Below are 5168 nucleotides of genomic sequence, written 5' to 3' on the forward strand. Positions count from 1 at the left end.
TGCAGATTGGTGGAAGATGCGCCGAGCACCGCTTACTCTTCATTGCATTCGCATCTGTTTGTTCCATGACGGGAACATTTGTTAGCGGAGGAGAATTTCTGGTTGATGATGTGCGTGCTCTCATCCTGATGATCGAAGCTTTCGGTAGCAACGCTTTATTTGTGCGGGGTGGGATCGCAGCTTGGTCAGTGATCTCGCCCGTGAGGCTCCTCACAGATATTCCCGAATTAAACAGCGCATGACAGCACCGTTTCCATGACGACGTTGCACCGATAACCGACAACGTACAACGCACTCTTTTTATTCATGAGCTTGGCCATGAGCCAACGCTGCAATGCGCTTACCTTTGTTGACAGACTTAAATGATGTTGCATGCTTCTATCGCTTATGCTTTTACAAATCGACTGGTGAACAAGTAGGCAAGGCATAAACGCATTTAAATGAACATGAGCTTATTGGAAAATGGTTGCCTTATCTAGTGCTGCTGCTGATTTCTAGTACGTTGCGACCTTTCACCAAATGACTGAACTTAAGCTGAGTTTGACGTCGAACTTATCGGTCTTGGACAACCCGGCACTGCCTGTGAGTTTCGACCGCACGCGACCGCCGGGGTTAGGATCCGCTTAGTCGTGCCACCGCATCTTCGCAGTCAGCCGTTAAACGCTGACCGACGGTCATGGTCTTGCTGGTCCGCAGAAGCTTACTTAACACTGGTTATGTGACCTTCACAGGTCATGAAAAGACGTCTTATCAGTTGTGTTAACGTTGGCTGTCGCATCAATCGCTTGTACCGATTATCTGATCGGTCGGTCGTCGATCATGGCTCCCTCTGTTCACCGAATCTATATTGGCCAACCGCAACCTGATCAACAGAGCCCTGACAAACACAGCCCTTGCGATCTAAGAGCTCACCGCTATACTTAACGGTGAGCATGCAACGCTTGGTTAAGCAAGATGTAGCAAACTGTGGCCCATTACCCGGCAAGCTAAACACAAGCCCAAATTAACCGGTAGCCGGGCGCTGAAAGGTGCTCACTGAAGCCAACGAGTGTGCGTCGAACGGCCGAGTATACCGGGCTTAACCAGGACAAGGGCCGAGCACACCGAACCTAACCCAGGACTAGGGCCAAGCATACCAGAGCCAACCCAGGACTAGGGCCGAAAATACCGTGACTAACCTAGGACTTCGGCAGAGAATACCGGGACTAACACAGGACTAAGACCGAACATACCAGGGCTTACCCCCACGACTAGGGCGAAGCATTCCGGGACTAAGCCAGGACTAGGACCAAGCATACCGGAACTAACACAGGACTACGGCCTAGCATATCGGGGCGAACCCAGGACTAGGACCAAGCATTCCGTGACTAACACAGGACTACAGCTGAGCATACCCGGACTAACATAGGAGTAGGGCCGAGCGAACCGGGCGTACCCAGGACTAGGGCCGAGCATACCGGGCCTAACCCAGGACTACAATTGGGCATACTGGCGACTAACCAAAGGTGAGATAAATGTGGCACCCATCTTAGCTTTACGATAGTTACGCTGAGTAATACAAAAAATAAAATAACTGAACAAACGAGCCCCACGCTCGGTTGGCCCTAGTGGCAAAGACTTGTCGGCAGTGACGGCTATAACTGACTTGCCGCTTGCTGTTAGTTTGCAAAAACATAAAGTGTGAGCGGTGTTGGGAGGTTGTTTCTGGATGTTGCTGGTTTAACGGATTATGCTCACAACTAAAATTATCGCTCTCTCCAGTGCTTCCAAGGGCGTAGGCAAACCCAAAGTTTTGAAGCTCTCTAAATCGTAAGTTAATTTTTTATGCATGTGCAATCATGTTCACTGCAATGCACATACTGTAACATCCAATTTGTTGGTAACCGATAACACAGATGTGAATGCTAATCACAAAACACGATGTATCTCTCCTGCCTGAATTCACGATACTTTTTTCCCAAACGATATACCAAAGAATGACGGACTTCCATCACTTAATCGCATGGTTCTTATCGCTTTTGCAACCTGTTATCCTGTTATCTTTGTCCTCCGGGTGAATGCGCTCCACACCGGTAACTCTATATGGCTTGTGCTAGCTTCTGCTCAATACTAGTCACACGGGCTCCACAAATGTGGTGTACACGGCCCTATGGCACATTTGCTTGGGAATTACCTTAATGACAGATCATTAAGAGTCAGAAAAAATTCAGTGCTGTCTGACGTCTACTGCCAGAAAGCGGCGCATCACAGGGAAGCGTGGTGAGCATTTCTTTAACTGCTTTAATAATCTTTGAAATTGGGGTATGCTTCCCGCTGATATGCGGCAGGAAGCAGCAGCTTTGTATCACATAATTCGACGTGGGTCTACGTGACCATAGCTCGGATGCAGAGCGGCCACTGACGCTGACGTGCCCCTGAGCCCAAGTAACTGTCTGACGGCGACGGCGAACTATCGGTAGGTTGGGTGCTTTTGGACTCTCCCCGGGCAGCAGCAGGCTAAAGCCACAGATCACCTCGCTCGCCGTGGCAGCATTGTTGACTGTATGTACATGCTCATGCCATCGGACCACTTGGTCCACACACACGCCCTGCACATGAATGGAAACTGCGACTATTATCAGGAGGCCAAACACCACGAAGGGAAGGAATTCCAGCACTGACAACATCCAGCTTGCTAATGGCAGCGACTGGTAAACATTATGATTAATTTCAATGGTACGTCGTTCCGGCCATGGGCATGTAAACAAATGAAAACAAATCGGAACCGGTAGCCCATCGAATAGCCATAAATTGCTTCAAACAATGCAACCGCTTTAAGGGACTGCCTTTTTCTTCAACAAGTGCTAGAATGCATCCTTAGCACCTCGCTTATATCGTCGGTTTTTCACGATGAAGGTGAAAAACCGACGAACATACATCGAAAACGTGCATAGCGCGTGGCGCAGTGTGGAATCAAAACTGTAATATATAAATAGGAAACGCCGATAGCCCATTATATAGATTCCGTGTAATTAAGCACGCCCTCAGGTGGGGGTTACTTTGACCACCCGGAGGCTCTTCCGGAATAATGTCCGAACGGTGCAGCGTAACCACGCAAAATGTTGCAAATCTTGACAATTGGATAGCGTCTTGTAATATAAAAAATAAATGTACTTCTTAAGGCCGCTGACGTATGGTAGGTCAAAGTCATAGGCGAAGGCAGTTTCTAGAGAATTGTCCAATCTGATGCAACAGCAGTGTTAGACAAAGCCATACTTCTCTGAACTAGTTTCTTTGGAAATACATTTGAATAAACAGATTCCACTGACCTAGGGTCAGGTATGAAACCCAGACCAAGGTAAAAACAAACTTATTTTCTTGGCTCGAAAGCCTGCTGCATAGGGTAGTAGCTCGTGCAGGTTTTTAATCTTTTATTTATGGGAACCGCTCGCACACTTTGTATGGACCTTTTAAACCTCAGAATAGCTCACTGATCTAAAATGACCCAGGTAAGCGTTTTATGTTTAGGAACATACCACCTAGTGTAATCCCAGACACTTATTTAAATACGAAAACCAAAACAGTCCCACATGATTTTAGCCTTTATGACCTTTTACAGGTCAAACAAGGTCACTCACGTTGAATGAGGACCAGTAGCCTTTTGCTTAAAACAGGTATCTAGGTTCACAACGGTTACATAAGAAGATCTAGGGGCACTTTGGACACAAAGCTAAAGTTTGACCTTCTTTGGCCTTATTTGACCCAAAGGTCATGAACTAGGAACATCAAATTTTGACAAAAGTGCATTCACATACAAAGCAAAACGCCCTGCAAATTTGGCGTGTCTAACTCTCCAAATTTTTGAGATCTCAGAGGGTCAAATTAACCCCTGCCCAAGCGAGGGGCATCCCACCGGCCACTCGGGCGCGTGTTAATATTTAGACATTTAGTCCGCTCTAATTGAGGTTTTGAGCAATCATATTTTTCGATATGAACTCATGGCTGGCGCGTGCTGCGTTGGCTTTATGTGTGAACTACGCACAGCTTTGACAATTTTACTCTGAAATCCCCTCCGCCTGTAGTGTGTCGAACTCACCGCTGTCTGCATTTTGCTGCGAAGTCTGGCACGCCACATTAACCACCAGACTGTGATGGCACTGTTGGATAACATCCGTGTTCATTTTTCCGTATAGGCATGTGTTGGCCTCTGGTTACATAAGTCCTGTTGCTCGTGGTCTTGTGGTTTGTCTGTGAAGAGAGTCATCACACCGCACACAACAACAACCGATGTCCGTGGCTGCTCTGTACGGACAGACAGGAACTTATACGCCAGCAGCGAGCCTTCGCATTTCTCAACTCAACTGAAACCCAAATGCCCGCAGGTATGTGGTTTTTAAACAGTTCTTAGTGCTTTTAGCGACTTTGCAGTGATTGTGACTTCATATTTTGGGTTGAGAAAGTCATGAGGAGTTTATAACGCAATCTGAAACGATAGAAAGTGCCACTGACGCTAGGCGTTCTTTTGGGGTCGTAGGTCCGCCATCGAAACTGGACGTTAACATCTACAATACAAAACCGGCAATACCCGTGCACTCATTCCCTGCTGCACGCGCACAGAGACAGGCAGACGGTGGCTTCATTTCGAGACATCCGGAAGTTTGACTTAATCCCTGCTGGACATTTAGCGCCTAGAACGTCGGATGTGTAGGTTAGGTCGGTATGCATTCTGTGCCGAGTGCACCATGAAACATATGTACTTTTTCTCTCTCGCTTTCTTTCGTTCTCGTGTTATGCCATTAGGTAGTTCTTTTGTGTGAATTTTTGATATGTTGGAGTAATTTTGTTCATTTCAATGCAACGTGTTGGTGCTCTAAATGTGTGACCAGCCAGGAATAAAATGTACTTAATGTCAGGATAAGAACGCTGAAGCTGAACGGTTTACCTGCTACCCTTGCCTAGCAAACACTGAAAGCTTATTCTATAACCTTACCCACCGGTCACCCCCAACCGCACACGCTCGCCCTCACTGGGTCCGTGCCGCCGCGTCCCCGCCCGACCAGCGGACCTATCAGTGTCAGCCGCACGCAGCCACTCAGCATGCTTGTTTTGCCGCGGCGGGCGCCGGTCTTTCACCGGCGAGACGTGGCTGACAATACCGAGCGGGTGACGTCAGTACGGCTATGCGGCGG

This window comes from Pollicipes pollicipes, unplaced genomic scaffold (assembly GCF_011947565.3).
Source record: "Pollicipes pollicipes isolate AB1234 unplaced genomic scaffold, Ppol_2.1 Scaffold_2555;HRSCAF=2994_pilon_pilon_pilon, whole genome shotgun sequence".
Classification (NCBI taxonomy): domain Eukaryota; kingdom Metazoa; phylum Arthropoda; class Thecostraca; order Pollicipedomorpha; family Pollicipedidae; genus Pollicipes; species Pollicipes pollicipes.